Here is an 18,060-nt window from a genome sequence, read left to right as displayed (position 1 = left end):
GGGAAGATCCCACATTCCACAGAGCAACTAAGCCCATGCACCACAACTACTGAGCCTGCACTCTAGAGCCCGCAAGCCACAACTACTGAAGCATACACGCCTAGAGCCCATGCTCCACAACAAGAGAAGCCACCGCAATGAGAAGCCCGCGCACCACAATGAAGAGTGGTCCCCGCTCGCCACAACTGGAGAAAGCCCGCATGCAGCAATGCAGCCAAAAATAAATAAAATTTTTTAAAAAATGATGTTAATGTTAGTAGAAATTTGAAATAAAGGAAATCTATGGCAGAGACAAAAATCAAGGGGGAAAAGGGGCATAGTCTTATAAATCTCTTAAAAACTCTTCTCTGCTAAAATACTGGAGGATCTTAACTTCCATTAAATAAAAAAAATCATTTCCTACAGACAAAAAAATAAACCAAATATTCATGAGAAGACAGAGTGGGGGTAAAAGGAGACGAATTAGAAAAAAGAAAGGTACTGATGTCAAAATGGGCTAAAAAAATGTAAACTATGCACAACTATGTACACTTAGAACTACAAAACCAAGAAGCATTTTTTAAAAATTATAGTATAATCTTAACTTCTGAGTGTTTATTAACAGTGGTCCAGGTTCAAATAAGCAAATAATACAGTGCTTTCATGTTTAAGCCATCATCAATTTTAGCACGTTGTTTGGAAGCAGAATAAAAATGTCTTTTCAAAACCTTTTTCATTAATGTTTATGAAAAAATAGGCCTTTACTCTCAGTGTAACCTAAGTAGCTATTGCCTAGGTACTGAGCTCATAATGTTTGGCCCAAGCACCTTTACAGGTGAGCTGAAGTTGGTATGAAGTCAGCTACCTGGGCTTGATCCCCAACATGTACCTTTTGAGAGAGCCCCCAGGGACACCTTAATATTCCTGCAGCCAGCATTGTTTCTTCTCTAATTCCCAAGGATGGAAGGCTGATCTACATGTGCTTCTCACCAATACATTTCTCTGCTGATGAAAGTCTGGAAGAAAAGGGTTTGGAACCTGGATACACCATTTCTCAAAGACTGCTAACCTCTGGTCTCAGATAACCTTCTTAGTCTTCAACTTACTTAAAAACAAAGAGATTGTTTTCAAACCAGAGATCTAGAACTTCAGATGTATTTTCTAAAGGAATCAGTGATTTTACCTAGAAGTGAGCTTTCAAGACCAAAACACACTCTATTCAATCTAACATCTTCAATGGGGAAAAAAAATAGCACAAAACAATGCTACTGCAGTGACATGAACCAAAAAAAAAATATATATATATATAAACGGTTTTAAATTTTATCATACATGCCAATGCTTAAGGAAAAACAGCTTATTTAGAGGTGAGGAGGTGGGTGGAGACTTCTGTGGAAATTTTGAAAGAAATTACTGGGTATTCTCAACTACTAGTTCTTTATAATATCTACCTTTCCTCCCAAACTAAAAGCTTTCCTTTTCCTTATTAAAGGCTTGTTCTTAACTGTATCACCATGATTAGTATCTTTTTTTGCTCAAGACCAAAATGAAGAGAGTGTGATGGAGAAAGGACAGAGAGAAATTTTATTAAAGCAAAAGCTGGAAGAAGAGGAAAAAAGAACAAGGTTAAAAGGGGGACTAAGCTCTCAGAAAGTGGAGGAAAGCCACAAAAGGATATAAGAGAAAAGTGTGGGCGACAGCCTGTGCACATGTGCTGTGGGAGAAGAAAAAGGGCGTGGAGAGATTAGCCCCAGACAGATGCTGTCTGGGAAAACTGGTGGGGTTAGTAACTAGAGAGCTGTATGCATGAAATTATACTAAATCAAGTGTTACTAACTCTGAGATAGCCTATAACATGAGAGGATCACAAGAAACTTCAAGGTCACCTACTCCTATCATTGGAGGGAGCTTTGTTAAACCAATTACTCCAAACAATGCACTTATCATTAGGAGACTATTTCAAAACATCTGAAGTTCAACTGTTCGAATTTTTAACTGAATTCAACACTTTTTCCTTCATTCAGGTCCATTATTTCTGCTTTTCCTTTAGTGATCATAATCTATGATATATGAATATTCTATCATTTCTCTTCTGAAATATCTTGTATTTTAGATGTACTTAAAATAGAATATTGACTGACCTCCATTAAAAGGATATATGCTTTTTGCTGATTTGAATGGATTTGTCCATCCACACACCCTCACCTCATCCCCTTCGAAAAAAAAAAAAAAAAAAAAAAAGTGAAATGAGAACAAAGATTCCACTATAAGAAATGCAATAGGTAAAGGAAAACAGAGACACTAAGTCCCTTAAAATAATGTGGGAGCTGTTTCTGTCAGGAATAACGTGTTACATAATTTGAGTTTCATGAATCAGCAGTTTAGTCAGTAATTTACATGAATTTTTTTAAAAGAGAAAAAAAAAAAAACCAACCCTTAGGATTGGAAAAGGTAAAGTAGTTTCTGAACAAGGCAGGTTTCAAAAGTATTTTATTCCACCCCCACGCAGAAGAAGGCTGACAGGCAGATGACTCAGTCTGGCTTCATTAAGGGTTTCCTACCATCTAGTATCCCTCATGGGAAGGGCCACTCCATCTCTCATTTTTCTCTATAGCCCTTCCCAATTCCTCCCACTAGGTAATGGCCATAGTGACCTCTCTCATTGAAGGTTATCCATCTGGAGGTAACATACTTTAGGATACAGAGAGTTATATTTGAAGGATAAAAAGTTGAGGGATTTTTGTTGTTTTTTTTTAAAAGACACTTTATATTAAAGTAATTGCAATACTTCAAAAAACACAGTAGTGATGTCAGACACTTCAAAAAAATTACAATACCTATGGTCATTGTATGTGAACTTGATCATAAATCTAGGTAGCTGAATCATTTCACTTACATTGAAAACCTACAGTGATTTTTAGTCCTTAAAAATGACCTTAAATGAGCAGGGAGAGACAAGAAAGCAGTCAACACAAACAAGAAATCTATGTGTCCAATCTAAACTCTCTCCAATTCAGAGGAAAAAAGTAGGATGCTTGAGAAAGGAAAAAAAAAAACAAACCTATTTGTTTTTTCAAAAACCAGAGATGAGGGACTTCCCTTGTGGTCCAGCAGTTAAGACTCCATGCTCCCAAAGCAGGGGGCCCAGGTTCGATCCCTGGTCAGGGAACTAGATCCCACATGCTGCAACTACAAGATCCTGCATGCTGCAAGGAAGATCCTGCATACTGCAACTAAGACCCCACGCAGACAAATAAATTAATTAAAAAAAAAAAACAGTGATGCTAAATCCCAAGAAATGAGTCCAAAGGGCATTCCATCTCATCCCTTTTGTAGAAAATATGTTGTAGCAGATACTGTTTGAAATAACAGAGAAACATTGGACTAGGCCTGGCAATCTCTTAGGCACAAATCAACTAAGGGGTTTGAGAGGCATAATGTTTTGAAACAGCAAGAAATCTGAAGTCATTGGGAATCATTTATTCCACAAACGTTTATTACAGGCCGGCATGTGCCACTGTCCACACACCTGCTCTCCATTCAAGCTCTCCCTCTTACCAGCTGTGCCACCCTGGATAAAGCATTTTAATATTTCTATGCCTCAGTTTTCTCATCTGTAAAAACAGGAATAAAAAATGGCTACCAACCTCACAAGGACCCTCTGAAGAGCAAATAAGTATACCTGGAAGGACTTTGTAAACCATGAAAGTGTTAGCTGTCATTTGGCTGAATTGAATTCATGAATGTCTTTGTGCCATAAATTATATCAGAGGAAAGTGAGCCTTCCTGCTTCTAGGAGACACTTCATAATCTTATTAAATAAGGCTTAGAGTGTCATTTAATCATCTCCCTGGAAATTTAAATATATGAAACAGAGAGAGAAAGCTAGTATGATGTGCAGGTTTTGACATTAGATTCATAATCACCATAATGACAAGAACTGTGTTTGTTTTATTCACCATTTTGGGTCTCAATCTGGCCATCAGGCCAAGGCACTCATTTGAAGAGGATACTTAATCCTGGAAATATTCTCTCTACATATCTGCAAATCACAAAATGGTTACCTAGAAGGTTGATCCATCAACTCAATGTTACCTGCAGCAAATGGCAGTAAAATTACAAAGCATTACTTGTTACATTGATGTGTTCAAACAAAAATGTTCTATTTTATGGTACATTTCAAGTTCAGCCTGACCCTAAAATATAAGCTACAGTCAAATAAATTGTCAGTCATATCGGGAAGGAAACAAAATTAGCCTCAGTGCAGTGGCACTTGAAGAAAGGGGGAAGTTCTGGTCTCTCCAGAGTTAGCTAAGGATGGGCACTATGGCAGATGAGAAAGACCATGTTTCGGAAGATGCTAGGGATGTGGCCAGAGATCTGCAAGGAAGAGGTCTCACTCCCGTGGCTCCAGACTCCCTTCCCCCAGGGAGTGGAGGGGTGGTGGCTTGCTTACAGGACTGGAAGCAGAGAGGGCCAGAGGCACACCCAGTCCTAAAATACGCCTGAAACTTCCTCTAATGTTTCTAGCTCTTGCAATGACATTCAGGGAACTGAAGTATGCATAGCCTCTTCATTGTTAGAACTGCTATAATTTAACATTTTGAGTTAATATTTATAAAGCACTTAGAAAGAGCCTAACACATGTAAGAGCTATCTAAGTGTTTGATAAATAAATAAAGCACTTCCCAGATTGGCCAGGTGAATTATTAACCTAGTGACAAAGTAGAGAATCAAAATACACAACGGTCTACTATTTTTTTTACCTTGATAAAGCTTTGGAAACTGTCGTGCTCTGTATTTATTCCTGCACCTCAAGTGTACCCTACAGAGTCTTGTGCAGAACTGAAATTCTAATCATGGTTCAGAGATCACTGCAAAATTAAATAATGAAAGAGTTTAAGTCTCAAGTGATGAATTCTCTTTTCTATCTTTCCAAGGAACCACCACTGAAAAGGGCAGAATCTAAAAATCTCAGAGCATTTCTAGATGGCACATACCAATGCTAATGTGGGAATCAATAGAGCCAGATGCACTTTAAAAGGCATAGAAGGGGTTCAAATCACAGGGAACGTAAAGGGCAGCCACGCACGGAAGTCGCAAACTACAGGTTAATGATTTCCATGCCCTCCGCTCCCGAGGCCTCCTCCATCCCGGTTGCTCACAGATGACCCGCATCCACTCCTGACCTCAGGTTGTGGCGTGGGTGGGATCTCCCAACCCCCCGGTTCCCGGCTCCTCTACGCTCCGAAGCCGCTCACGGGTTAACAACACCCTCCCCCCCCAAGACACCACTCGGGCGTTTAGGAATCGGAAGGCAGAATCTGAGTTCACCTCGAGGAAACAAAGACCACAAAACTCTCAGAGCCGAAGGCTGGGCCGGGGGTATGGCTCTTCCCCTCCGTCCAACTCGGAGGTTTCCAGGCTGAGGGAGGGGGCGCTGCCAGGGGACCCGGGAAAGTCACGTTTGCTCTGGGAAGAGGCAGCAGGCGAGGCCCGGGCTCCCCTCGCCCCGCCCCGTCTCACCTGCCCGAGGGGCCCGACTGTGGCCCGGAAGCGCGCGGACCCTGCCGCCCGCCCACCCGCCTCGGGTCCTGGCGGCTCCGCACCTACCCGGCTCCGTGGTGCTGCCTCCCCGCGCGGCGGGCGCGGAGCCGAGCGCACCCGCGCTTCCTCCTTCCCGGCAGGGCCGCCGGGCGCTGGCGCTTCCTCCCTGACGCGTCACGGCGGCCGGCTCTTCCCTCAGGGTGCGCGGGGCCGCCGGGGAGAGCTGGGCGTCCGGCCGTGCTCCGGGTTAGGCGCCGGCTCCCGGCTGCGGGGCGGCTGGCGCTGGGAAGGAGCCGCAGGCTGAGCTGCGACCCCGCCGCGGAGACCCGCTGTCCTCCCGCTTCCCCGAGAACCCGCGCGAGAGCCCCGGCGCAGCGCGAGGTCCGGCCCCTCGCCGTGGGCGCAAAGTTCATAGGACCCCGCGGGATCCCGCCTAGAGGCTCAGACTCTTCGTTTGTTTCCCGCTGCTCAGCTTATAGTGACCAATGACCAGGGGCCCAAGAGCGGCGTGGGCCCTAGCGCCCGGGCTCGGCGGGGGAACTTGACCCTGGCGCGCAGGGAGCAGGACCGCCGGACGCCGGGAGGGACAAGAGCCACCCAGGAGTGGCCTGGAGGGCATGTGATGGGGGTGTAAACTGGACACTCAAGAGAGGTGACTAAGTATCCAGATAATTCAGGGGAACAACTATGCTTCATTTAGTATTCTCTGAACAGTTTCCTACTTTTTCATCGGCAGAGTTTTGGCCTTTGTTAGAGCGCTTTCACAGATTGACAGATCCTTTATACAGAGAAACTTCCTTTCCACACCTCTTTTTGGATCCTCTGTGTGTGTGTGTGTGTGTGTGTGTGTGTGTGTGTGTGTGTGTTTTGGCATTCCATTAATCTCCAGGTCAGCTGAGGGCACACTGTACAGCTTCTTATTACTCTGGCTATTCTTTAAATATAGAAGTTGCATTTTAGAGCCATATGAATCTTTTTTTTCCGGATAGGGTGAAGAGAGGTACAGAATGTGTGCGTGATTAAATGGGTGTGGAGTGAAGTGGTCAAGACTTTGAAGTAGAGTGCTTTTTGGTTTTGCCCCACAACCAGTTAGGTTTTATCAGATGTCACTTGAAGATAGACTCAAACAACTATTTAAAGAATCCCACGTGCATATCATATTTCAGATTTTGAGTCAATGACCTATACTTTAGCTCATATGATTCTAGAGAACTTGCCACAAATCTATGAACAAATGAACTAATAAAGGTAATTAGAAGAACTGATTGATGTGTGGCTTCCCTAAATTCAGGGGACATTTCCTTATATTTAAAATATTCAAAAATTTAGTCTCACAGAAAAGGTTAGAATATTCATTTCTGATGTCAATTAACATTGTATGGCCTTCTCCTTCTTAAAGAAAATGGTTTGTGAATCAAATACGTTTATAGTTCAAAACATAATAATCCTACAAAACTTTCTAAACAGTGATATTCAGTGGCATACAGAAATGGATATAAAATACAGTGGATTCTAAAATCCAGTAGATACTAATCAGCACATTGCCAGTGGTCCTTTATGTTTTTACCGTGATCCATACAAAGCAATCTGCACAATAAAGCACAGAGAAGCTAGAGAAGTTCCTCTCTTGTAACAAAATCAATAAGTGATCAGTGATATGTCTTAATTAAAGCCATAGTCACAGTGCTGAAAAATTTCTCAGACAAAAGGAACTTTTGTGACAATGAACTCCAAGTGGAATCATATCATTCTCACTTCAGAGACAAATACCTGGCTATCACCACGTTTCAACTTCTTTTTTCTTTTGTTTGAAAAACAAACATCTGGGAACCGTTATATTTCCAAGATAAATTTGTCCTCCTGCCGTGAAGAACACACACACACACACAGAGACACACACATAGACACACACACACACACACACACTCCAACTCCCACAAATGCTTCAAGACAGAAAAGTTGGCGGGTGACGTTCAACTGATAAAACGTTGGGTATTTTGCCTTTATAACCTGAGAGCTGCAATTTAATAGCTTGATTTCTCAGAACACTAGAGGTCATAAATATATTCACAGACTATTGAAGGGTTTTTTCACTTAAAATTAAAGGACACACTTTAAGGCTGATCATTTTGATCAATCATATTCACCTATAGATATAGATCATATCTCCTTTTTCCTTTATGTTTCCAATTTCTTTTAAGTTTACACTGTAAAAGTTGTTGAATGTTCAGCAATATCTAGTTGATGTTTATGCCTTTAGAAAGGTTTCATGTAAATTCATGTAAGTACATTTTTTAAATAGAGAAAGTTTTTTGTTAGAATCTGGATTCCAATATTTTGTTTGAAAATATGATTCAGTTCATGCAGATTGGGCAAATATTGTGTTCATCTGTTATATCTATAATGTAGACATTATGAGCATAAGCTTTGGAATCGGACAGACCCAAATTTAAGTTGTGGCTCTGCCACTTTCTACTTCCAACAAATTATTTCACCTCTGCGAGCAAAGGTTTTGTCAGGAACGTGAGGATGATAACAGTGTTTTTTTCTCCTCAGTAAAACAGATAGTAATAGTGCTTATCTCATGAAATTGCTATGAGGATCAAATGAACCTAGTAGAATGACTGGAACATATTATCAGTTGATTGCTATTGTCATTATTGTTAGCTCTAACACAGATATAAAAATGCCAGTATTTCATATTTCATTTGCACTACTATAAAGAATGATCAGTTTTTAGAGTTTTGGGGTTTTTGTAGAAGTCCCAAAAGTAACAGGAAAAAATCATAAAAGAAGTACTAAGATATAGTTATGTTCAGAAGTTTAGATAACTGGACTGTCAATACTGTAAACTATTGACCCAAATATAAAAAAAAAAAAACACACAAAAAACTAACCAGGTTATACAGTATTTCTTTTTAAATAATATGTTATGATGAGATGAGTGCCTGTTGTTGTTTTTTTTAAGTGAGTTCTGGTTTATCTTTGTTTTTAATTTATTTATTTTTGTCTGCATTGGGTTTTTGTTGCTGCACATGGGCTTTCTCCAGTTGAGGCGAGCGCAGGCTACTCTTCGTTGCGGTGCACGGGCTTCTCATTGCGGTGGCTTCTGTTGTTGCAGAGCACGGGCTCAAGGTGCACAGGCTTCGGTAGTTGTAGCACGCGGGCTCAGTATTTGTGGCTTGTGGGCTCTAGAGTGCAAGCTCAATAGTTGTGGTGCACGGGCTTAGTTGCTCCGCGGCATGCGGGATCTTCCCGGACCGGGGCGCGAACCCGTGTCCTTTGCGTCAGCAGGTGGACTCTCAACCGCTGTGCCACCAGGGAAGCCCAGGAAAGGTGTTTTTGATTCATGTTATTTGCATAGTTTTTATAGCACCTTTTCTTTCATTCTACTACAGACTCACCTACTTAGGTGGGTCAGACATCATGAGTTGTTGCTAGTTTCCAGCTATGTTTATCCATTGATATACCAACCGTAATATCCCACAACTTCAGAAAAGAGAAAGCCATTTTTATTGGGAAAGTCGTTTAAGGCATAGTCCTAGTCATGAATTGGCTCAGAAAATAATTAACAAGAAAAGCCTGCTGTAAAAATAGGTGAGAATATGAGTTAAAATGACCAATTTATTGAATTTTTTGAGCAAAGCAATTTAATAAAGCAACGCAAAGTTTAGTTAGAATAACTCAGATCCTCACGGGAACTGAAACAGACCGGTTTATACTGCCTTAGCACAAAGCAGAATTACCCTGTTTCCTTGATCTGGAAAACGGTTCAGAGCATGGTCATTTTGTGTGTTGCCTGTGGGAGTGGCTCAAAGCTCAACATCTTTCTTGGGCCAAGTTAGCCATGTTCAAACTCAAAACTGAAATGCCTAAAGTTCAGGTGTGTTTTGTAATAAAGAGAAAACTATTTTAAAGCAAGACTATATTAGGGTCAAATATAAGGCTTTTCAAGTCTTCCCTGGTGGCGCAGTGGTTGAGAGTCCGCCTATCGATGCAGGGAACATGGGTTTGTGCCCCGGTCCAGGAAGATCCCACATGCCGCGGAGCTGCTGGGCCCGTGAGCCATGGCCGCTGAGCCTGCGCTCCGCAATGGTGAGAGGCCCGCGCACGGCAAAAAAAATATATATATATACATATATATATATACATATATATATATACATATATATATATACATGTATATATGTATATATATATGTATATATATATACATGTAAGGCTTTTCAGATCACAGAACTTTCTTACTTTCTATGTTAGACTCATGAGAAAAACCAAGGGGAGGTGTTAGGAGATCAAACCGCCTAAACTGCTAGCATCAGCTTTTTTATTAAAAATCTGCTAGAAATTGCTTTAAATCTTGCTAAGAACATTCCATTATCTGAAGTAAAACTATTATCCTTCCCTATTAAGGAAATCTCATTATCTTCTGATCTAGTTATTATGAGCATCAAGAACAAAATAAAAATTGCCCCTTTTTTCTTTCTCATTTTCCCTCTTTGTTTTTTTCTGTCTCTTGTTTGGATAGTCTGTTACGTACATAAACTGTGTCTGTTGTTAGTTGACAGTAGCTTATTTACCTAAGTCCTGTCAGCATTTCCTGTGTCCCTCAGAGAATCATATTAGGCCTTTGAGCTCAAACCTACTAGGTAGACTTTGAAGATAATAATTATTTTAGTTAATTATCAGTATAGAATAATAGCTTTCTTAAACACCATTCATTTGGTGACTCAGTTATTTACTGTTAATTATGTGCAATTAATGATTGAACCTGTCTCAGATGGCAAAGTCTTAATAGCCTTTGGGTTAAAGAGATGCATGCATTGCTGTTATTTCCTCATCTAGTTCCCTAAGGTATCTGTGTCTGGCTCAACCAAATATGTCAAAGGCTTAAATGGAACTTAAAGGACTATAACTCTTCATATACCAGAACACCCTTAAATTCCCTAGGTTTTCTAGAATAAACAGCTTCAGTTCTTTTAACTTTTTCTACACCTCTTTTTCTTTCTCTCTTTTTTTAATGTTTTACAACTCTCGTACAACTTCTTTCCAAATTCTCCACATTCTTTTTTAGATGAGATGCCCATTATGAGACATGGAATCTTTGAAACGATTGGGTAAGTCCTTAGTATAGTGAGAGCATTCTCTCAGCTCTTCAATTCACACTCCTATAATGCAACTTAGAATTATTCTTACATTTAGAATTATATTTCATCATTAGACTTTAAAATCGGAACTCTAAATGCTTGTTTAGCATACTTACACTTCTCAAATTATATTTGAGGTTATTTTGATTATCCTATTGAACTCCTCTGCACCTGTTTTACCAAAACTATTTTTCCTGGATGATTTTTAATTTCATCACATTTGTTAAGACAAAAGACAACCAAAGTGGAGGGTACAAATCCTAGGAGTACTCAAGACAATTTACTACAGTTGAGAAAGAAGATATCCCAGTGTTTAACAGATCTTCCTCAACTTACGATGGGGTTATATCCCCAATAAATCTATGATAAGTTGAAAATATTCTAAAATGCATTTAATACACCCTACCTACTAGACATCATAGCTTAGCCAAGCCTAGCTTAAACCTGTTCAGTATCCTTACATTAGCCTACCGTTGGATAAAATCCTCTAACACAAAGTCTACTTTATAATGAAGTGTTGGATATCTCATGTAATTCATTGAATACTGTACCGAAAGTGAAAAATGGAATAGTTGTCTGTGTCCAGAATGGTTGGAAGTGTATGGGTTGTTTACCCTCCCGATTGCCTGGCTGACCAGGAGCTGCCGCTTCCAGCGTCACGAGAGAGGATCATAGCAGCATATCCCTAGCCCAGGAAAAGATAAAAAGTCAAAATTTGGAGTTCGGTTTCTACTGAATTCATATTGCTTTCACACCATCGTGAAGTTGAAAAATCATAAGGTGAACCATTGTAAGTCACGGACCGTCTGTATTTGTTTTACCTAAAAAGGAAGAAATTAAGCTGTATTATTCAACATATGCACTGCCACTGGCATACTCATACAGTCCTTTGTCAGTCATTCGTATGCTCTGCGAGGTATCCTGAGAAGGGTGCGCTTCCACTTGAAGGGAAACCTTCATTCATCCATCATCAGTGTGATGCAGTTTTGTGTGGTATAGGAAGTCACTGATGTGATTAATTTTGTAAAAACAAATCCTTTCAATAGAATCTATATAATATTTTGTACTGAGATGGGGAGTAATTGTGGAAACTCTTTATCTTCCATCATAGTATTCAAGATGCTTGGGCTTAAAAGCATTTGGAAAAATGTAATTTTGTTGCAAAAAACAGTGCATGTGTCCTATTAAAACTAATATATGCACGCTTAAAAATTTTGGAAACAATTTTTATTTGTTTAAATATTTCCCAAATAATGGATTTCAGTGGGTCTTAAATTCATCTGTTGAAAAGATAAAATTCTTTTAAGTCACAGGCAGACCTCTGAGATACTGCAGGTTCAGTTCCAGACCACTGCAATGAAGCAAATATTGCAATAAAGTGAGTCAAAATTCTTTTGGTTTCCCAGTGCATATAAAAGTTATGTTTACACTCCACTGCAGTATATTAAGTGTGCAATAGCATTATATCTAAAAAACGTACATACCTTAATTTAAAAAAGACTTTATTTCTAAAAAATGCTAGCCATCATCTGAACTTTCAGTGAGCCATAATCTTTTTGCAATAGGAACATCAAAGATCACGGATCACAGATCACCATAACAAGAACAAGTTTGAAATATTGCAAGAATTACCAAAATGTGACACAGAGCCACGAAGTAAGCAAATGCTATTGGAAAAATGGTGCCAATAGACAGGCTCAACGCAGGGTTGCCACAAACCTTCAAGCTGTAAAAAGTGCCGTATCTGCAAAGTGCAATAAAGTGAAGCACAATAAAATGAGGTATGCCTGTAGTTTGCAAGAATTGCTGATTGATAGCAAGCAAAATGGAAATTTACTAGTCAAACTTCAATATAAACCTTTGTAGAACTGGTTGATGAGATCGAAAAAAGAAAATGAGTACTTTAATAGATACAGTCAACAACAATGCATTTCTTCTATTTAAATCTAAATATCTTGTTGAAATATCTTTTCCAGTTATGATAGCTATTAAAATGTAGTATTAGAATAATCTAATCTTAGGACCAGATCTGCAAATCACTATATCATGAAGAGTTAAGCCAAGAATTTTAAAAAGGAATAACATATCAAGTAACAAAACATCAAGTGAAAGCAAAAGGCTCTTATACTATTAATAAAATACCATTATATTATTTAAATATATTGATTCATATTTTTAAATTTGGGGTTTATATTGTACTATGTGTACAATCTATTGCTATAGGTCACAATTACATAATTTATACAGGGGTGTGCATGCAGAAACATTCTTAAAGATGGGGTGCATTTTCAAAATGCAAGTTGTCAATTACCTTTCTCCATTCCTACTCCTTTGTTTGGTGTCATCTAAGAATTTAATGCCTTTTGTTCTCTTCCTTCTTCATTCAGTAACTATTTGTTTAGTGCCTAGTGTGTGCCAGGTACTGTGCTAGGTTCAGGGAGGTAGAAATTAAAAATATAATCCCCACCCAGATCAGTAGTTTAAATCATTTATGAAACATATAAAAGGACCTATTCCCACGACTAAACTCCACACTATCACCTGCTTCTCAACTCCTTCCCCCACCTCCAAACCTGGCCTTTACATGGGTAATGATCCACTGTGGATGGGGACTTGAATTTGAAACTTGTCATTTGAACACCTACTTAGTTTTTATGTAGTTTAAGTAAACCACTTATGACTTATTTTCTCTTCTAGATATCTGCAAGGTGCTTTTAAGGCAATCTTATGTAAATATAAATATTACTAATTCAACAAACACTTCCTCTGCAAAGCCCTGTGTTAAGACAGAGGGAAGTTTTGTTTGTTTGTCTTTTTAACATCTTTATTGCAGTATAATTTACAATGGTGCTTTATAACAAAGTGAATCAGTTACACATATACATATGTTCCCATATCTCTTCCCTCTTGCGTCTCCCTCCCTCCCACCCTCCCTATCCCACCCCTCTAGGTGGTCACAAAGCACTGAGCTGATCTCCCTGTGCTATGCGGCTGCTTCCCACTAGCTATCTATTTTACGTTTGGTAGTGTATATATGTCCATGCCACTCTCTCACTTTGTCACAGCTTACCCTTCCCCCTCCCCATATCCTCAAGTCCATTCTCTAGTAGGTCTGTGTCTTTATTCCTGTCTTACCCCTAGGTTCTTCATGACCTTTTTTTTTTCTTAGATTCCATATATATGTGTTAGCATACGGTATTTGTTTTTCTCTTTCTGACTTACTTCACTCTGTATGACAGACTCTAGGTCCATCCACCTCACTACAAATAACTCAATTTCGTTTCTTTTTATGGCTGAGTAATATTCCATTGTATATATGTGCCACATCTTCTTTATCCATTCATCTGATGATGGACACTTAGGTTGCTTCCATGTCCTGGCTATTGTAAATAGAGCTGCAATGAACATTTTGGTACATGACTCTTTTTGAATTATGGTTTTCTCAGGGTATATGCCCAGTAGTGGGATTGCTGGGTTGTATGGTAGTTCTATTTTTAGTTTTTTAAGGAACCTCAATACTGTTCTCCATAGTGGCTGTATCAATTTACATTCCCACCAACAGTGCAAGGCTACAGTAATCAAGACAGTATGGTACTGGCACAAAAAGAAATATAGATCAATGGAACAGGATAGAAAGCCCAGAGATAAACCCACGTACATATGGTCACCTTATCTTTGATAAAAGAGGCAAGAATATACAGTGGAGAAAAGACAGCGTCTTCAATAAGTGGTGCTGGGAAAACTGGACAGGTACATGTAAAAGTATGAAATTAGAACACTCCGTAACACCATACACAAAAATAAACTCAAAATGGATTAAAGACCTAAATGTAAGGCCAGACACTATCAAACTCTTAGAAGAAAACATAGGCAGAACACTCTATGACATAAATTACAGCAAGATCCTTTTTGATCTACCTCCTAGAGAAATGGAAATAAAAACAAAAATAAACAAATGGGACCTAATGAAACTTCAAAGCTCTTGCACAGCAAAGGAAACCATAAACAAGACCAAAAGACAACCCTCAGAATGGGAGAAAATATTTGCAAATGAAGCAACTGACAATGGATTAATCTCCAAGATTTACAAGCAGCTCATGCAGCTCAATAACAAAAAAACAAACAACCCAATCCAAAAATGAGCAGAAGACCTAAATAGACATTTCTCGAAAGAAGATACACAGATTGCCAACAAACACATGAAAGAATGCTCAACATCATTAATCATTAGAGAAAAGCAAATCAAAACTACAATGAGATATCATCGCACACCGGTAAGAATGGCCATCATCAAAAAATCTAGAAACAATAAATGCTGAAGAGGGTGTGCAGAGGGAAGTTTCAAGGTATAAAGATGAACTGTACTTTCAAGGGGGATTTTATATCCTTGATATAACATATGAAAAATGAGAAAAACACCTTAATTTTTTCTTTATGCAACGTAGATTGCCTTCACTATTGACTGTATTCCTCAGTATACTGCATTTTTTTAATATAAATTTATTTATTTATTTTTGGCTGCATTGGGTCTTCATTGCTGCACCTGGGCGCAGGCTTCAGTAGTTGTGGTTCGCAGACTCTAGAGTGCAGGCTCAATAGTTGTGGCACACAGGCTTAGTTGCTCCACGGCATGTGGGATCTCCCTGGACCAGGGCTCGAACCCGTGTCCCCTGCATTGGCAGGCGGATTCTTAACCATTGCGCCACCAGGGAAGCCCCCAGTACGCTGCATTTTTAATTATCTTACCACTTTTGCCTTGTGTTGTTTCTTCAAGCCTAGTACTATCTGTTTGGAAGTTTTACAGGCATGGTATTTGACTTCAACCACGTCTTTCAAATTGCATCTCGTTACTTGTAATTTTAACCAATGATTGGGGTAAATTATTTTTAATTGCTACTTATTTGCATTGGAGAACAATCATATGAAAAACAGGTAGAGGAAAATACTTGTGGAAACTAGATCATAGAATGATCCTATATGCTTAAAATGGAATCCTATACATTTCCCTAAATAGCAAGAAAATGTGGTGATTTGAGGTATTCAAGGCAAGAAACTGGATCACATGATTTCCTGAGGTCTTGTTTATTTTTAAACTCTGCAAATAAGCAAAGCCCAAAGCTCACAGCCTTTGGAGGAACTTATACCCGTTTGGCTTTTTAAAAAGCAAGCAGTATTAACAGTTCAGAAACTTTGGGCATGGTATAAAAAGTCAAAATTAGTTACAAAAGTCTGTGGTAATATAAAATTCCATTTAGAAAATGGTAAGCAGCACATAGAGGCAATAAAGAGATGGTATCTTTATTTGACTTTTAACTGTTATTTACTGACTATTTTTTTTTATTTATTTTTATTTTTATTTTTTATTTTTTTTAACATCTTTATTGGGGTATAATTGCTTTACAATGGTGTGTTAGTTTCTGCTTTATAACAGAGTGAGTCAGTTATACATATATATATGTTCCCATATCTCTTCCCTCTTTGTCTCCCTCCCTCCCACCCTCCCTATTTACTGACTATTAACTGGCTATCCCTCCAACAGAAAAACCCAATTTTCACTATCATAAACATTTTCTTAGAAAGTAGAAAGAAAAATACAATTTGAACAAATTTCAGTACAGTGTAGTGATTAAGGACATGGCTTTAGAGGAAAACAGTCCTGGTTTTGAATCTCACTCTGCTGTTTACCAGCTCTGGACCCAAGCACATCGCCTAACTCCCTAGCCTCAGTTTTTTTCATTCAGAAAAGTAGTTCCTACTTCATAAAGTTGTTACGATTAAGTGAGATAATCACACGGTAATAACACAATACATGGTAAAATTTAAAATTTTATATATATATATATATATATATATACAGTTGACCCTTGAAAAACAAGGGGGTTAGGGGTGCTGACCCCCTACCCCAACCCCAGCTGAAAATACGTGGCTAACTTTTAGGCAGCCCTTCGTATCTACAGTTCTGCATCCATGGATTCAGCCAACTACAGATGGTGTAGTACTGTAGTACATACTTATTGACAAAAATGTGCATGTAAGTGGAGGGAGACTGTCTTTTCTCCATTGTATATCCTTGCCTCCTTTGTCATAGATTAGTTGACCGTAGGTGCATGGTCACCTTATCTTTGATAAAGGAGGCAAGAATATACCATGGAGATAAGACGGCCTCTTCAATAAGTGGTGCTTGGAAAACTGGACAGCTACAAGTAAAAGAATGAAATTAGAACACTTCTTAACACCATACACAAAAATAAACTCAAAATGGATTAAAGACCTAAATGTAAGGCCAGACGCTATCAAACTCTTAGAGGAAAACATAGGCAGAACACTCTATGACATAAATCACAGCAAGATCTTTTTTGACCCACATCCTAGAGAAATGGAAATAAAAACAAAAATAAACAAATGGGACCTAATGAAATTTAAAAGCTCTTGCACAGCAAAGGAAACCATAAACAAGACAAAAAGACAACCCTTAGAATCGGAGAAAATATTTGCAAACGAAGCAACTGACAATGGATTAATCTCCAAAATATACAAGTAGCTCATGCAGCTCAATATGAAAAAAACAAACAACCCAATCCAAAAATGGGCAGAAGACCTAAATAGACATTTCTCCAAAGAAGACATACAGATTGCCAACAAACACATGAAAGGATGCTTAACATCACTAATCATTAGAGAAATGCAAATCAAAACTACAATGAGATATCACCTCACACCGGTCAGAATGGCCATCATCAAACAATCTACAAACAATAAATGCTGGAGAGGGTGTTGAGAAAAGGGAACCCTTTTGCACTGTTGGTGTGAATGTAAACTGATACAGCCACTATGGAGAACAGTATGGAGGTTCATTAAAAACTTAAAAATAGAACTAACATATGACCCAGCCATCCCACTACTGGGCATATACCCTGAGAAAACCATAATTCAAAAAGACACATGCACCCCAATGTTCATTGCAGCATTATTTACAATAGCCAGGACAAGGAAGCAACCTAAATGCCCATCGACAGACGAATGGATAAAGATGTGGTATTTCTAAAAAAAAAAAGTGGAAGAGGGAGGCAATAGAAGAGAGTCAGAGAAAGAGATGCAACTGTGGAAGAATGGTCAGAGAGATGCAACACTGCTGGCTTTAACGGTGGAGAAAGGGGCCAAGAGCCAGGGAATGTGGGTAGCCTCCAGAAGAAGCTGGTAACGGCAAGGAAATGGATTCATATCTGGAGCCTCCAAAAAAGAGTGCAGCCCCGCTGACACACTGATTTTAGCCCAGTTAAACCCATATCAGACTCCTAACCTACAGAACTATAAAATAATACATTTCTGGGCTTCCCTGGTGGCGCAGTGGTTGAGAGTCCGCCTGCCAATGCAGGGGACGCCCCGG

The sequence above is a fragment of the Lipotes vexillifer genome, unplaced genomic scaffold (genome assembly GCF_000442215.2).
Source record: "Lipotes vexillifer unplaced genomic scaffold, Lipotes_vexillifer_v1.1 scaffold815, whole genome shotgun sequence".
Lineage (NCBI taxonomy): Eukaryota > Metazoa > Chordata > Mammalia > Artiodactyla > Lipotidae > Lipotes > Lipotes vexillifer.
This window is presented reverse-complemented; position numbering follows the sequence as displayed.